Source organism: Lepus europaeus, chromosome 1 (genome assembly GCF_033115175.1).
Source record: "Lepus europaeus isolate LE1 chromosome 1, mLepTim1.pri, whole genome shotgun sequence".
NCBI lineage: Eukaryota > Metazoa > Chordata > Mammalia > Lagomorpha > Leporidae > Lepus > Lepus europaeus.
The window spans coordinates 112511144-112528879 of NC_084827.1; the positions used below are offsets into that span (position 1 = coordinate 112511144).

Here is a 17736-nt window from a genome sequence, read left to right on the forward strand (position 1 = left end):
GACTTCCTGCTGGCCCAGCCCTGGCAATTGAAAGTATTTGGGAGGTAAACCAGTGAATGGAAGATCTTTCTCTAAATCTGCCTTTCAAATTAATAATTATCAAAAAAAATTTAAAAAGAAACTCTATCATAAAAGCAATAAAGAACCCCAATGGCCTTTGTGATTACACTTTGTCCATTACTACTTTTTGTACAATTTCTATCCTAGCCTTAGCTGAAAACAGTATTGGAAGCTCCCTGAAGGGAGGGCATCCTTCTCAATAGCCTGGCAAAGCATCAGTAACTGTTTATTAAACAAAGCACTTTATGTCCCTAAAAATCCAGCTTTCGGATGGTTGCCACTGTTCCCCATCAACACACTCAGAAAACATTAAACTACATATAAATCAAGCATCTAAAGAGTCCAAACCCTTAGTTCTATATGGAGGGCGTGGCGACGCATACAAAGATACGTCAGCAGACGTCGTCACGGGATCGTAACGCACTTCCTGCGCGACGCTTCCTCTCCACGCCAGGACTGGGCTGTGGGGGAGGGAGGCGGTTAGTGGGCTTTAGCGCCTTTTCTGGCGGCGGTAGATTTGAAGCGCTTTTAAGGACCGGGCCCAGGAGAGAGGAAACTGTCGGTGCAGGTAAATAGCGCGACGCCCGTGTGGTTTGGGTGGCGTCATTTGCTGCAGTCCCGGGGCAGGAAAGCGGGAAGGGCTGGGGGAGAGGGGCGGAGCCGGCGCGGGAGGCCGGACCGACTTAACCGTCTTTCCCTCGAGGTATCAGGGCTGCTTGGGCCTGCCACAGGCCTCGGAGGGCCGCTGCGCTGGCTCTGCTGCTGCAGCAGCTGGACGAGACTTCCAGCCAAGTCTTCTTGGCCTGGGAAACGTCTCTTCCCCCAGCCCCCGCCCTCCCCACCCGGGCGCACACCTCCCTCCCTGACGCATTTTGCCGCACAAGCTTTAATATGGCGGCAGCGGCGGCGGCCTGAACCCTAGGGAGCTAGGTTGATTTTTGATGCTTCAAAACCGTAAGACTGAGCCCTACTGCGGGGTAGGTGGGAGGGTTGGTGGGGAAGGGGGAGCTGCAGCCTGACTTCCTGTGAGGTTGGGGTCGGAGAGTGGCAGGCGGAGATCCTGAATCGCGGGGATTAAAATTGAAAACAAGCTTTCCTCGTACTCCGACCTTTTTCTCTGTCAGGACAGCGATTTTTGTGCATTCATAAGTGGCAGTTGTTAAGCATTTTCTTGAAACTCAAAACCTCTCGCGAAGTTCTCCAGTTTCCAGGAGCTGTGAGCGGCGCAGGCCTTTTAGGAGGAGATACTTTTTTAGGAGGAAGGTGATGATTTCTGATCAGAGCTCCGTATGCTTTAAGAATAGTGTGCACATTTGGTCTTTAGTTTTTTTTTTAAGGGGCACAGTCAGAAGTCTCTGCAGAGAATACCCAGTCTTTTTGGAAACGTTACAAAGTCACCATTTGTGCATTGATGTTGATGTCTTCCCATAAGGGTACTTTCCTGTGCAGTACCTCATGTTTGGAATCGTGGTCGTAAGTAGCGTCCAATGAGCAATATACGAAAATACAGCAGTCTGATATTTCAATGTCAAAAACCGGAGAGGGGTTTTTGTGTCTATGTGTAGTCCCTTTTAGTAAAGAAGGATGGCCAATAACCTCGTAACATGGAGGCGGCGTGAATGAACATTCTCTAAGTTTTGAGATCCTACCATCAGGTCCAGGAAAGGTACAGGTGTCTAGAACAAGACTGCTTTTTCGCTTTCATGTTTTTAATAAGCCTGAAAATTTGTCCACGTTAGCACTAACACACCCTTTTTAGTTTTAACTATTTGGAGTGGAATTATTTCTTTAACAACAAATGACATACTTACTTGTCCTAGTTACTATATATTGTTTAATGATTTTTTTTTTAAATGATTCGTGATTATTGAGGCCCTTAGATCTTTATGGATATTGTCTTGGACACTGCTGGAATTCTGTGCTGTTGAATTGTTGCGTTTGCTTCTTAGGGCTTTTTGTCGTCTCTGCAGGCTGTCGTCAGGGTTGTCTTGCCCTGCTGTCAGGAGTGTAGTGTGCAAAGTTCCTAGGTTAGAAAATTTGGATTTTTGTGGCTCATTCATATTTCTCAGCCTCATTTCTTTATCTGCAAAATGGCGTTTTGATTTCCAGCTGTCATTAGCTGTAGGCATCAAAAATAGATGGTCAGGTTTGTTGAAATTGTGAAAATCAGCTTTCCATGACCTTTCACTAGTTCTGAGAGAGAAGTGAATAACATTATATTTTGACTTTTTAAAGGCTTTTTTTTTTTTTTCTTTTGGTGGTGGTACTGTGGTCTTGTGGTATTGGTGACCTGTTGTTCCAAAAGGTCTTTGTCTTTTTAACACTTTGGTTATTTTAAATTAGATTTTCTGTTTGACAGCATCATGTCTGCTATTCTTTCAGTAGTTGTCCCTTTCAGGAAATACATGTTGATTTTTAACCCCTTATTACTTTACACATTGATTAATTCAACAAAATTGTAGCATTGTATTTTAGTATCCTAATGTAATAGGGTATGTTGACATAGGTAGTATGTCAACATAGATAATTAATTCAAGTGAATTGAGAAGTTTAATCTTTCTGTTGCATTGTGATAGCGCATGCTTTTTGTTGTTGTTTTCAGTATTAGCACTAAACTTCAACTTTCATTTTGTTTAAGTGTCAGTGATTCTGCTCTAACTTAATGCATATGCGGTTGCCATAAGAATTCAGTGTATTGGATATCTGTGGGACAAAACTTGCCTTTTGTCATTTCTCTGGAAGGTGTTATAAATACTCAGGGAAAACTGCTGTAACTGGGACTGGACTTTTGTTATCCATCAGGAAAACTTTTTGTACTTTGTTTTAGAGTTGTGGCTTAAAATGTTCACAAACCTCATCTTGAAGTTTAACTCTATAATAGTTGTAAATGTGAACATAAAATCTGTTATTAAATTATTTTAAAAATAGGAATGATTCCTTAACTCATTGATTTTTTTTTAAAGTGGAGCATATTTATTTATGTATTAAGCTACTGTTGTGTATACACTTTAGCTTAAAGTTCATTCATAAAACCATTTTATTAGGGGCATGTTGTAGAAAGTAAAATTAAATAAGCTATAATATATGTGAATAAGCTTGTTTCTACGGTGAAGTTGTAGAGAATGCTGCTTGTTACTTTGGACCTGTCAGTTCAGCGCTCTAGTACCCTGGTTCTTGATCTAAAACTCAGAAGATTACATCAAATGATTTCCTAAATCTCCCTCAGACTTCAAAAGTCTGTAATTTTTTCTAAGAATTACTGAATTGAATTGGGGCTAGAATGGTGTAGGTATATCCCTGAATACAGATAAATTTATATATGATTATATGTATATGATTATATCATTAGATGATTGTAGGTACAACATTAAGAATATTAGCAGAGTTATTAGCAGAGTTTTTTCCACTTAGTGTTTGCTTTTGTGGATTGGTACTAACATAATTGTATTATATTTTTGTGTCTTTCAAGAGTGTATAGGATGTGTAAAATATCTGTATTAAACAAGCTTGGCAGCATTACAAATTTTTTTTTATTTGTTTATTTTTGTTGGTAAACTTTTTTAAAACATTTATTTATTTACTTGAAAGGCAGTTATAGAGACAAATCTTTTATCTGCTGATTCACTTCCCAAATGGCCACAACAGCCAGAGCTAGGCCAAGCCAAAGCCAGGAGCCAGAACTTCACTGGGGTCTCCCATGTGGTTACAAGGGCCCCATTATTTGGGCCATTCTATCCTCCATTGGTTTCCCAGGTGCATAAGCTGGGAGCTAGATTGGAAGCAGAGCAGCTGGAACTCAAACTGGCACCTATATGGGATGTTGGCATTGCAGGCGATGACTTAACCCGCTGCACCACAACACTGGGCCTGCAGATTTTTAAGTTTTCCAAAGGATTTAAGCATTTCAGAAGTGCCTATCCATTGTTAATCATGTTGCTATCAGAGCAGTAGTTTGTGTCACAGGTGTGTCAGAAACACCAGGGGAAAGAGCACTATAGGGACACATAATTGTGTTTCCTGACATCTCAGAATTTAGCTTGGTTTTACTAAATTTTATACTAAATTTTGTATTAGTAGTCTGGCATTTAGAAATACATTCAAATGTTTTTGAAGCAGTCTATTTTGTTTCCTACTCTCCTCCGCGGGCCCACCCCCACCCCCCAATTTATAAGAAAGGCAGAGAGACAGAAATTTCTCATCTGCTGGTTCACCTTCCAAATGCCCTTACTGGCCAGGCTGAACTGAAAGCCTGGAACTCAGTCTGGGCCTGCCATGTGGGTGGCAGGGACCCAACTAATTGAGCCATCACCTGCTGCCTCCTAGGGTGCACACTGCAGGAAGCTGGAATTAGAAGTAGAGCTGGGTATATCAAATCCAAGCACTTCAGTAGGAGACATGGGTGTCCCAACCAGCATTTTAACTGCTGTGCCAGTTGTTGTGAACTACATTAGGAATGTGCTAAACAGGCTGTTGTGAATTTTAAATTGCTTTCCTTGGAACTGGCATGGCATTGTGCTGTCTAGGGTTAGGTAGCTGCTTACAATACTGGCATCCCGTGTCAGAGTGCCTTTTGGAGTCTTGGTCATTCCCTGTCAGATCCACCTCTCTACTATGGCCTGGGAAAGCAGTAGAGGATGTCCCAAGTCCTTGGGCCCCTGTACCCACATGGGAGACCCTGAAGAAGCTCCAGGCTTTGGATTGGCTCAGCTCCAGCCATGTGGCCATTTGGGTAATGAGCTAACGGATGGAAGACTTCCCCCACCCCACCTCTCTCTCTCTGCCTCGGCCTCTCTGTAACTCTGCCTTTCAAATAAATTATATAAATCTTTTTTTAAAAAGTTTATAACAAATCAAGGCTACTACTCTGAAAGCTTTGATTATATTCTAACAACATATCTAACAATAAAATAATATTATATTGAATTTTGCATGTACTTAATCTTTCCTGGAATTTTTGTTTTTGATATCTCCCATATAATTTCCTCTACTTTTTTTTTTTTTTTTTTTAATATGGGGCGGTGTTGTAGCATAGCGGGTAAAGCTGCCACTAGCAATGCTAGCATCTCTTATGGGTGCCCATTCATGTTCCAGTTGTTCCACTTGTGATCCAGTTCCCTGCTAATGCACTTGGGAAAGCAACAGAGGATGGTCCAACTTCTTGGGCCCCTGCACTCAAATGGGAGACCCTGAAGAAGCTCCTGGCACAGGCCTGGCCCAGTCCTGGTCGTTGCAGCCATCTGGGAATTGAACTAGCAGATGGAAGTTCTCTCTTTGTCTCTTCCTCTCTCTCTCTAACTCTGCTTTTCAAACAAATAAATAAATAAGAGGGAGAGATAAGAGAGAGAGAGATTTTCCATCCACTGCCAGGACTGGGCCAGGCAGGAGCCAGGAGCTTCTTCCTGCTTGGGGGGCGGGGAGGCATCTTCTGCTTTTCTCAGGCCATCAGTAGGCAGCTGGATTGGAAGTGGAGCAACTGGGACACGAAGCGGCGCCTATATGGATAACTGGATGTTGGTGTCACAGGTGGTGGCTATACCTGCTACACCACAATGCTAGCCCCCCAATAAATAACTCTTTAAAAAAAAAAAAGCTCACCAGATGTTTGTCAGATTTTAGATGTTAGTAATATGATTATGATGGAATTGTAATTAGAGAAGAAACATTATGCTCTTTTCTTCTTCTTCTTCTTCTTCTTTTTTTTTTTTTTTTTTGTGCTAGGAACTCCCATCTGGATCTACCATGTGGATGGCTGGGGCCTGAGTACTTGAGTCATCTTTCACTGCCTTTCCAAGTACATGAACAGGAAATTGGATGGGAAGTAGAGTAGCTGGGCCTCTGGCTTTCCAAGTGGCCACTTAATCCAATGTACCACAATGTTGGGTCCCTGTGTCCTATTTCTGATTAGTAATTAGTAGCATTTTAATAATTTTAGAAGCCTTGGGACTGGCGCTTGGCTCAGTGGGTTAAATCTCCAGCCTGCAGCACTGGCATCCCATAGGGATGCTGGAATTGAGTTTCAGCTGCTCCACTTAGAATCCAGCTCTCTACTATTGACTGGGAAGGTAGCAGAAGATGGCCCAAGTCCTTGGGCCCCTGCACCCACATGGGAGATCCGGAAGAAGCTCCTGGTTCCTGGCTTTGGATCGTCTCAGCTCTGGCCTTTGAGGCATTTGGGAAGTGAACCATCAGTTGGAAGACCTCTCTTTCTAGCTCTATCTCTCTCTCTAACTCTTATCGTTCAAATAAATAAAATAAATCTTAAAAAAAAAAAGAAACCTTGTTTATTGAGCCAATTTTTTGTGCCACCATTGTTCTTCCTTGCTATTAATTTTGGAGTATCTACATAGTCCGGTGATTTTTTTTTTTTTGACAGGCAGAGTGGATAGTGAGAGAGAGAGACAGAGAGAAAGGTCTTCCTTTTTGCCGTTGGTTCACTCTCCAATGGCTGCCACCGCCGGCACATCGCGCTGATCCGAAGCCAGGAGCCAGGTGCTTCTCCTGGTCTCCCGCGCTGGTGCAGGGCCCAAGGACTTGGGCCATCCTCCACTGCCTTCCCGGGCCATAGCAGAGAGCTGGCCTGGAAGAGGGGCAACCGGGATAGAATCCGGCGCCCCGACCGGGACTAGAACCCGGTGTGCCGGCACCACAAGGCGGAGGATTAGCCTGTTAAGCCACGGCACCGGCCTAGTCCGGTGATTTGTATTGTAATTTTTTTTTATGTGACAGGTAGAGTCATAGACAGTGAGAGAGAGAGAAAGGTCTTCCTTCCATTGATTCACTCCCAAATGGCTGCCAGGGCCAGTGCTGCTCCGATCAGAAGCCAGGAGGCAGGTGTTTCCTCCTGGTCTCCCACGCAGGTGCAGGGGCCCAAGCACTTGGGCCATCCTCCACTGCCCTTTTGGTCCACAGCGAGAGCTGGACTGGAAGAGGAGCAACTGGGACAGACCCTGGCGCACTGCCGGCGCTGCAGGCAGAAGATTAACCAAGTGAGCCACGGCACTGGCCTGTATTGTAATTTTAGGTCATCTTTCTCGAATTTAAGGCATATTTCATTTGTAATTTCAGAAAAACAAATTTTACTCAGTTTCTTTGATAAAGCATATCATTGGATGATAAAATCTAAGTATACATTATAAACATGTACATTTTAATCTTAGAAGTCCATTATTATACAGAGAGAGAAGGAGAGGCAGAGAGAGAGAGAGAGAGAGAGAGAGATTGATCGATCTATCTTCCATCTGATGGTTCACTCCCCAGTTGGCTGCAATGGCCGGAGCTGTGTGGATCCAAAGCCAGGAGCCAGGAGCTTCCTCCGGGTCGCCCAAGTGGGTACAGGAGCCCAAGGACTTGGGTCATCCTCCACTGTTTTCCCAGGCCATAGCAGGGAGCTGGATCGGAAGTGGAGCAGCCAGGTTTCGAACCGGCGCCCATATGGGATGCTAGTGCTGCAGGCCAGGGCATTAACCCACAGTGCCACAGCGCTGGCCCCATGATTTTTTTTTAATAATAATAGTTATGTTTGTTAAAATATAAAGAAACAGTGAGGTTAAAAGCCCTTTTAGTCTCACAAACATGATTATTTCCTTTGGATTTTTTTTTTAAAAAGACAGAGTTACAGAGAGAGACACACACAGAGAGGTCTTCTATCTGCTGGTTTACTCCCCAGATGGCAGCAGCAGCCGGAGCTGGTTCACTCCTCAGATGGCTGCAGTGGCAAGAGCTGCGCCTATCAGAAGCCAGGAACCAGGAGATTCTGCCAGGTCTTGCACACAGGTGCAGGTGTCCAAGGACTTGGACTATCATCTACTGCTTTCCCAGGCCATAGCAGAGAGCTGGATCAGAAGTGAAGCAGCTGGGACTAGAACTGGTGCCCATACGGGATGCTGGTGCTTCAGGCCAGGGCTTTAACCTACTGCGCCACAGCACTAGCCCCAATATTTGTTTTTTTTATTTTAAAATATTTCAAGTAATACAGAAAAGTCTAAAGAAGAGTTCAATGAGCACACATAGATTTAACAATTTGTAACTTTTTGCTTTGCTTTCTTTATGTAAATTTTTGCCTGAATTTGTTGGTTGGGAGTGGTTAACATGATCATAATTATAATGCCGTTTGATATCAGTTATTTTTAACAAATTATGAGCATCTTCTAAATTATCTTTTAAGCATTGCTTTAAAGATGTGATAACTTTGGATAGCAGAAATATATAAGTAATTACCCTTTAATTATTTTGGTATCGATGTTTTTCTGTGTATACTAATATATTTAAAATTAAATTTCAGTCAGTATTGTTTACTTCCTTTTTTTACTTTATATGAATATTCTCTTATTCCTTGATAGTCTGATGATTTTCCTCTTTCGAATTATTCATTTTTATAATTTTGATAATATATAAAATTTAGATAGGAGGTTATACAGTAAAAAAAAATACCTGCTCTTCTCTTCAACAACTACCTATTTCCTGTCCCATGAGATAGATGCCTCTGTATTAGATAGGCAAACACATTTTTTTCTTTTAAAAAAAATAAATACAAAGAAAGCATACCGGCCGGCGCCACAACTCACTTGGCTAATTCTCCACCTGTGGCGCCGGCACCCTGGATTCTAGTCCCAGTTGGGGTGCTGATTCTGTCCTGGTTGCTCCACTTCCAGTCCAGCTATCTGCTGTGGACCGGGAGTGCAGTGAAGGATGGCCCAGGTGCTTGAGCCCTGCCACCCGCATTGGAGACCAGGAGGAAGCACCTGGCTCCTGGCTCCAGATCGGCACAGTGCGCCGGCCGTAGTGGCCATTTGGGGGGTGAACCAACGGAAAAAGGAAGACCTTTCTCTCTGTCTCTCTCTCTCTCACTAACTCTGCCTGTCCAAAAAAAAAAATACTATACACATTTCTGTATCTTGCTTAAAAAACTTAAAATGTGCTGGAGATAGCAGTACGTAGATAGCTTATAGGCTTTTATTATATACATGATATTGCATTGAGTAACTTGTAAAATCCTCATTTTGTGAATGTGTAAGGATATACATAAAATAGATCTCTAGAAGTTGAATTACCAGGTTGAAGGATATTTAATGCATTTGTAATGTTCATGAATGTGGTCCAAGTGAGAAGATTTTGACCAATTTACCTCCTTACTAACAGCAGCAGTATATGAGGGCAGTATTCTTTATTTTTGTCAAGGCAGTTGATGGAAAATCTTATCTCTGGGGCTGGTGTTGTGGCACAGCGTTTTAAGCCACTGCCTGGGACTCTGGCATACCATATGTTTGCTGGTTCAAATCCCAGCTCCTCCACATCAGATCCATCTACCCACTAATGCTTCTGGGAAAGCAATGGGAGATGGGCCAACTGCTTGGGCGCCTATATCCAATGTAGGAGATTTGGATGAAGTTTTTGGCTCCTGATTTTTTTTTTTTTTTTTTGACAGGCAGAGTTAGACAGTGAGAGAGAGAGAGACAGAGAGAGAGAAAGGTCTTCCTTCCGTTGGTTCACCCCCCAAATGATCACTACGGCCAGCACGCTGCACCGATCAGGAGCCAGGTGCTTCCTCCTGGTCTTCCATGCGGGTGCAGGGCCCAAGCACTTGGGCCATCCTCCACTGCCTTCCCGGGCCATAGCAGAGAGCTGGCCCGGAAGAGGAGCAACCGGGACAGAATCCAGCACCCCAACTGGGACTAGAACCCGGAGTGCCGGCGCTGCAGGTAGAGGATTAGCCAAGTGAGCCACGGCGCAGGCCTTGGCTCCTGATTTTATCCTGGTTCAGCCCTGGCTGTTGCAGCCATTTGGTGATTGAACCAGTGGATAGAAGATTCCCACTCCCCCAACCCAAACCCCTACCTGGTTGTCTGTCTCCCTGTAACTGCCTTTCAAATAAAATAGAAAAATGGGGGCCAGTGCTGTAGCACAGTGGATCAAAGCCCTGGCCTGAAACACTGGCATCCCGTGTGGGCACTGGTTCTGGTCCCAGCTGCTCCTCTTCCGATCCGGCTCTCTGCTATGGCCTGGGAGCACAGTGGAGGATGGCCCAGGTCCTTGGGCTCCTGTGCCCACATGGAAGACCCGGGGTAATCTCCTGGCTCCTGACTTCGGATCCGCTCTGCTCGGCCGTTGGGGCCATTTGGGGAGTAAATCAGCGATGGAAGACCTCTCTGTCTCTGTCTCTGCCTATCTCTGTAACTGTCTTTCAAATAATAAAAAATCTTTTTTCATACATAAAAAATTCCAGTGGATAGATGGTAGCATTTCATGGAAGTATCAATTATTTATTTATTTATTATTTATTTATTTATTTATTTTGGACAGGCAGAGTGGACAGTGAGAGAGAGAGACAGAGAAAGGTCTTCCTTTTCCGTTGGTTTACCCCCACTATGGCTGCTGCGGCCAGTGCGCTGTGGCTGGCGCACCGCGCTGATCCAAAGCCGGGAGCCAGGTGCTTCCTCCTGGTCTCCCATGCGGGTTTAGGGCCCAAGCACTTGGGCCATCCTCCACTGCACTCCGGGCCACAGCAGAGAGCTAGACAGGAAGAGGAGCGACCGGACAGAATCCAGCGCCCCAACTGGGACTAGAACCCGGGGTGCCGGTGCCGCAGGCGGAGGATTAGCCTATTGAGCCGCGGCGCCATCCTATTTATTTATTTTTTAAGCTTTATTTATTTGAAAGTCAGAGTTACACAGAGAAGGAAGGAGAGGCAGAGAGAGAGGTCTTCCATCCACTGGTTCGCTCCCTGACTGGCCACAAGGGCCGGAGCTGCACTGATCTGGAGCCAGGAGCCAGGAGCTTCCTCTGGATCTCCCACATGGGTGCAGGGGCCCAAGGACTTGGGCCGTTTTCTACTGCTTTCCCAGGCCACAGCAGAGCTGGATTGGAAGTGGAGCAGCCAGAACTGGAACTGATGGCCAAATGGGATGCTGGCACTGCAGGCGGCGGCTTTACCTACTACGCCACAGCACCAGCCCCAGAAGTATCATTTATTTAACCAGTTCCTGTTACTTCACAATTACTTTTTTTTTTTATTATAGTAGTATAAAAAGTATTGAAATGATAATCTCTATGGGATTTTTTTTAATACTTACAACTATATGGGGGTTGGTGCTGTGGCGCAGCGGGTTAATGCCCTGGCCTGAAGTGCGGCATCCCATATAGGCACCAGTTCAAGACCCAGCTGCTCCACTTCTGATCCAGCTGTCTGCTATGGCCTGGGAGAACAGTACAGGATGGCCCAAGTCCTTGGACCCCTGCAACCGTGTGGGAGACCCGGAAGAAGCTCCTGGCTCCTGGCTTCAGATTGTCGCAGCTCTGGCTGTTCTGGCCAATTGGGGAGTGAACCTTCAGATGGAAGATCTCTCTCTGCCTCTCCTCTCTCTGTGTAACTCTTTCAAATAAATAAATAAATCTTCAAAAAAAAAAAACTATATGAGTGTATTGTGTCTTTTCATTTAGTGGGTTTTTGTTTGTTTGTTTGTTTTGGACAAGTAGAGTTATAGACAGAGAGACAAGAGAAAGGTCTTCCTTCCGCTGGTTCACTCCCCGCATGGCCGCCACGGTCAGCACTGCACCAATTTGAAGCCAGGAGCCAGGTTCTTCTTCCTGGTCTCCCATGCGGGTGCAGGGGCCCAAGCACCTGGGCCATTCTCCACTGCCCTCCCGGGTCACAGCAGAGAGCTGGAATGGAAGAGGAGCAACTGGGACTAGAACCGGCGCCCATATGGGATGCCGGTGCTGCAGGCGGAGGATTAACCAAGTGAGCCACGGCGTTGGCCCCTCATTTAGTAGTTTTTAAAAAAAGATTTATTTATTTGAAAGGCAGAGTTACAGAGGGAAACACAGATAGAAATCCTCTATCTGCTCATTCACTCACTCCCCAAATGGCCACAATGGCCGGGGCTGGGCCTGGTTGAAGCCAGAAGCAAGGAGCTTCTTCCAGCTCACCCACTTGTGTGGCAAGTGCCCAAATACTTGGACCATCTTTTGCTGCTGAAGTGGAGCAGCCAGGACATGAAGCAGCACCTGTATGGGGTGCTGGCATGGCGGGCAACACCTTAACCCACTAGGCCACAACACCAGCCCCTTCATTTAGTATTTAACAAACATTTTTTCTGTCATTTAAAAAGGTGTGTTGGACATTAAGTTTCTTTGTAACTACTCATTGCCAAAAAAAAAAAAATACTGAAGATTGATTCATTTAAAATAGCTGCCTTTATAAATATTCTACTACATAGACTTATAAAACATTAAATAGGTAGGATGAATATGAATATATGCTCAGAAATCCTGGTCTATAAAGCCAAGTTGCTGTAAAAAAAAGGTGAAAAGTTGGTTCCATTTATACTTTTAGTTATTTTTTTGTGAATTGTCTGTTCATGTTTGTATATTTTATTGTTGATACATGGAGACTGATAGTCATTTTCATGGTGTGTGCATAGGAACAGAGCATTTTTATTATCATAGGAAATGATATTTAATAGGGGCAGTATTGCTTAATGTTTTTTGATTAGTAGGACAGTGAAGAATTGTCCTAATGCTGCCATTCCTAAGTATTATTCTAGAAACAGAAAATTAATACATCATATTGTTGAAAACCTTTCCCTCAACTTTTTTTTTAAAGATTTATTTATTTATTGGAAACACAGAGGAAGAGAGCCCAGTGTCCAGAGCTGGGCTGATCTGAAGCCAGGAGCCAGGAGCTTCTTCGGGGTTTCCCATGCGGTTGCAGGAGCTTAAGGACTTGGGCTATCTTCTGCTCTTTCCCAGGCCATAGCAAAGAGCTGGATCAGAAGTGGAGCAACCGGGACTCGAACCAGGGCACATAGGGGACGCCGGCATTGCAGGTGGCAGATTTATCTGCTGCGCCACAGCATTGGCCCCTCCCTCAACTTTTAACTTTGACATTTCAACTTTAGACCAATAGAAACAATAGAAATAAATTCAAGTCTGTTTATTTCCACTATTTACTTCATTATTAATGATTTTTTAAAAATTATTTTAATTGATGGGGCTGGTGCGATGGCTCACTTGGTTAATCCTCTGCCTGGGGCCCCAGCATCCCGGTTGCTCCTCTTCCAGTCCAGCTCTCTGCTGTGGCCCGGGAAGGCAGTGGAGGATGGCCCAAGTGCCTGGTCCCCTGCACCTGCGTGGGAGACCAGGAAGAAGCACCTGGCTCCTGGCTTAATATAGGTGCAGCGCCGGCCGTAGCAGCCATTTGGGGAGTGAACCAACGGAAGGAAGACCTTTCTTTCTGTCTCTTTCTCTCTTACTATCTATAACTGTGTCAATAAATTTAAAAAATATATTTTATTTGAAAGGTAGAGTTAACAGAGAGAGACAAACAGAGTTCTTCCATCTGATTCACTCACCAAATAGCTGCAATGACCTGGGCTGAACCAGGCTGAATCCAGGAACCAGGAGTTTCTTCTGGGTCTCTCACATGGGTGGCAAGAGCCCAAGCACCTGGGCTATCTTCCACTGTTTTCCCAGGTACATTAACAGGGAGCTGGATCAGAAGAGGAGCAGCCAGGAATTGAACTGGTGCCCATATGGGAATGCTGGTGCTGCAGGTAGCAGCTTAAACGGCTAGGCCACAATGTCAGCCCTGATTATTAGTAATTGTAAAAAGTTTAAGGGGCAAGTATTTGGCATGGAGGCTAACACACTGCTTGGGATGCCCACATCCTATATCAGCATGCCTGGTTTCTTTCTTTCAGTTTTTTTTATTTATTTTTTTTTAAATTTTTTTATTATTTTTTTTTATTAAACTTTTATTTAATGAATATAAATTTCCAAAGTATAGCTTATGGGTTACAATGGCTTCCCCCCTCCCATAACTTCCCTCCCGCCCGCAACCCTCCCCTTTCCCGCTCCCTTTCCCCTTCCATTCATGTAAAGATTCATTTTCAATTCTCTTTGTATACAGAAGATCAGTTTAGTATATATTAGGTAAAGATTTCAACATTTTGTCCATATAGCAATATCAAGTGAAAAAACTACCATTGGATTACTAATTATAGCATTAAATAGCAATGTACAGCACATTAAAGACAGAGATCCTACATAATTTTTTTTTCAAATTAATTAATTTTCTATGCCATTTCCATTTTAACACCAGGTTGTTTTTTTTTTTTTTTCATTTCCAATTCTCTTTATATACAGAAGATCACTTCAGTATATAATTATTTTTTTTTTGACAGGCAGAGTGGACAGTGAGAGAGAGAGAGACAGAGAGAAAGGTCTTCCTTTGCCGTTGGTTCATCCTCCAGTGGCCGCCGCGGCCGGCACATCGCGCTGATCCAAAGGCAGGAGCCAGGTGCTTCTCCTGGTCTCCCATGGGGTGCAGGGCCCAAGCACTTGGGCCATCCTCCACTGCACTCCCTGGCCACAGCAGAGAGCTGGCCTGGAAGAGGGGCAACCGGGACAGAATCTGGTGCCCCGACCAGGACTAGAACCCAGTGTACTGGTGCTGCCAGGCGGAGGATTAGCCTGTTGAGCCACGGCGCCGGCAGCATGCCTGGTTTCAAGTTCTGCCTCTGCCGTCGATTCTAACTTCCTGCTAATATGCACCCTGAAAAGCAGCAGGTGATGGCTCGGTACTTTAGTCCCTCTGACCCACATGGGAGACTTGGATTGAGTTCTGGGCTTTTAACCTTGACCTGGCTCAGCTCTGGCTGTTGTGAGCATTTGGAGAGTGAACCAGTAAATGGAAGACCTCTTTATCTTACAAGTAATATATTTTTTTAGTGTCTAGTTTGGGAGAGTATACAATTTTATGAAGAAAAATATCATTTCCTAAGATTAATTAGACTTAAATATTAAACAATAGTAGTAATCATGAAAGTGAGATACTTTACGTCACTGAAGACTTACAGTGAGAGCACTTTTTAATAGTTTCTAAGTCTACTGTACTAAATCTGGGAAACTCAAAATTTACCTATAACCCATTAACCTAGAAATAGGCTCTTAATATTTTTATATGTTTCTCACTTTGATTTCATTATGCTGATAGGTTTTATTTCAATATTTATTTATTCACTTTTAAAGATTTATTTATTTGAAAATCAGAGCCACACAAGTGAGAAAGAGAGGCAGAGAGAGAGAGAAAGGTCTTCCGTCTGCTGTTTCACTCCCCAGCTGGCCGCAATGGCTGGAGCTGTGCCTATCCGAAGCTAGGAGCCAGGAGCTTCTTCCAGGTCTCCCTTTGGGTGCAGGGGCCCAAAGACTTTCCCAGGCCATAGCAGAGAGCTGAATCAGAAGTGGAACAGTGGCTTAATTGGCTAATGCTCCACCTGCGGCGCCGGCACACTGGGTTCTAGTCCCGGTTGGGGCGCCGGATTCTGTCCCGGTTGCCCTTCTTCCAGGCCAGCTCTCTGCTATAGCCCAGGAGTGCAGTGGAGGATGGCCTAAGTCCTTGGGCCCTGCACCCCATGGGAGACCAGGAGAAGCACCTGGCTCCTGCCTTCGGATCAGCGTGGTACGCCGGCCGCAGCGCACTGTCCGCAGCGGCCATTGGAGGGTGAACCAACGGCAAAAGGAAGACCTTTCTCTTGTCTCTGTCTCTTTCATTGTCCGCTCTGCCTGTCCAAAAAAAAAAAAAAGTGGCGCAGCTGGGATTTGAACCAGTGCCCATATGGGATGCTGGCACTGCAGGAGGTGGTTTTACCCACTATACCACAGCACTGGCCCCAATGATAAATTTTTAAATTCTGTTAATTTTAAGGTGGAAAACTGAAACATGAACACATCCTCATTGAAAAATTCAGAGCTATAATTTTTAAATTTTTTAAATAATTTTATTTTATATTTTTTATTTATTTGAAGGCAGAGTTACAGAAATGGAGAGACAGAGAGAGAGGAGCTATTTCCACTGGTTCACTCCCCAAATGGCTGCAAGGGTGAGGCCTGGTCCAGGCTGAAGCCAGGAGCCTGGAACTCCATCCAGGTCTTCATGTGGGTGGCAGAAGCCCAAGCACGTGGGTCATCTTTCACTGCTTTCCCATGTGCATTAGCAGGGAGCTGGATCAGAAGTGGAGCAGCTGGGACTCAAACCAGTGCTCATATGGGATGTTTGCATCACAGATGGCAGCTTAATCCACTGTACCATGATGCTGGTCCCCAGAGCTATTATTAAAGCTGAAGACCCCACTGAATTCCTTCCCAGCCTACCCCACTCCCCAGTCCCTTTTATAGAGATGCATACTGTTGTTATTTTTGGTGTATAGTCTTCAAATCTTCAGCTGTACAAATAGGGTATTATTTTTATGGTAATAAACACAACTTTTTTGGGGGGGATTTCAACCAAACATTAAGTTAGGTGGATTATGTATATAAAGACTTTTTAAGCTACTGTATAGTATTAAATCACATATATGTGTATGTCATGGTTTATTCAGTTCATTGTGAGACATTTTGGGTGTTTCTGAGCTTTTTTTGTTGTCGTTTAAAAAGGAAGACCAGTCTATTTTGTCAGTGGTACTGAACCCCTGTTGTTTTTCTTGTTTTTTATTTGAAAGGTAGGGTTAGAGAGAAAAGAAGAGACAGAAAGCTTTAATCTGCTGGTTTATTCCCCAAATGACTACAATGGCCAAAGCTGAACCAGTCCAAAGCCAGGAGCTTATGCCTGGTCTCCCACGTGGATGCTGGGGCTCAAGCACCTGGGCTATCCTCTGCACTTTTCCCAGGCTCATTAGCAGGAAACTGGATCAGAGGTAGAATGGTGGGACTCAAACTGGAGCCCATATGGGATGTTGGTGTCACAGGCAGCTGCTTAACCTGCTATGCTACAACACTACCTGCCCACATTTTTTCTCTTTCTCTCTCTCTCTCTCTCTTTTTTTTTTAAAAAGATTTGTTTATTTGAAAGGCAGAGTTAGAGAGAGGGAGAGACAGCTAGAGATCTTCCCTCATGGCTACAGTGGCCAGGGCTGGGCCTGACTGAGGGGAAGCTGGGAGCCAGAAGCTTCATCTAGGTTTCCTATGTGGGTAAGCAGGGACCCAGATCCTTGGGCTGTCTTATGCCTTCTCAGGCACATTTAGGGGAGCTGGATCTGAAGTGAAGCAGCTGAGACTCCAACCAGTGCTTGCATGAGATGCTGGCATTTTAGGCGGTGGCTTAATCCACTGATGCCACAGCACCGCGCCCATTTCTGGGATTTTTCTTTTTATAACATCGCATTTTCTTTCTTTCTTTCTTTTTTTAAAGATCTATTTATTTGAAAGAGTTACAGAGAGAGGTAGAGACAGAGAGAGAGGTCTTCCATCTGCTGGTTCACTCCCCAGATGCCTGCAACAGCCAGAGCTGAGCTGATCCAAACCCAGGAGCCAGGAGCTTCTTGAGCCAGGGGCCCAAGGACCTGGACCATCTTTTACTGCTATCCCAGGCCATAGCAGAGAGCTAGATTGAAAGAGGAGCAGCCGGGACTAGAACCGGTGCCCATATGGGATGCCGGCGCTTCAGGCCAGGGTGTTAACCCGCTGCGCCACAGCGCCAGCTCCAAACGTCACATCTTCATGTGTACCTATCTTCTCCCATTTATTCATTCATTTAATAAATACTTATTTCCTGTCATGTGCCATGCACTGTTTGAGGAACCAGGAATTAAGAAAGGAGTGAGAGTCCATCATATTGTAGAGCTTATATTCTAGTGCTAGGAAAGAAAAATAAGGTATAATAAGAGGGTATAAATTGTTGGT

The 17736-nt window shown here is 44.5% G+C and overlaps 1 protein-coding gene across 5 annotated transcripts in view; it reads left to right on the forward strand.

Moving 5' to 3' along the window:
* The first annotated feature begins 496 nt into the window (after positions 1–496).
* The window catches only part of PPIG (peptidylprolyl isomerase G), a 55531-nt gene continuing 38291 nt past the window's right edge, over positions 497–17736 (forward strand). The window contains exon 1 of one of the 5 annotated variants that reach the window (XM_062187674.1): positions 497–628. The gene's annotated coding sequence lies outside the window, so the exon portion shown is untranslated. The other 4 variants (XM_062187682.1, XM_062187690.1, XM_062187688.1 and 1 more) reach the window with 4 other exon arrangements.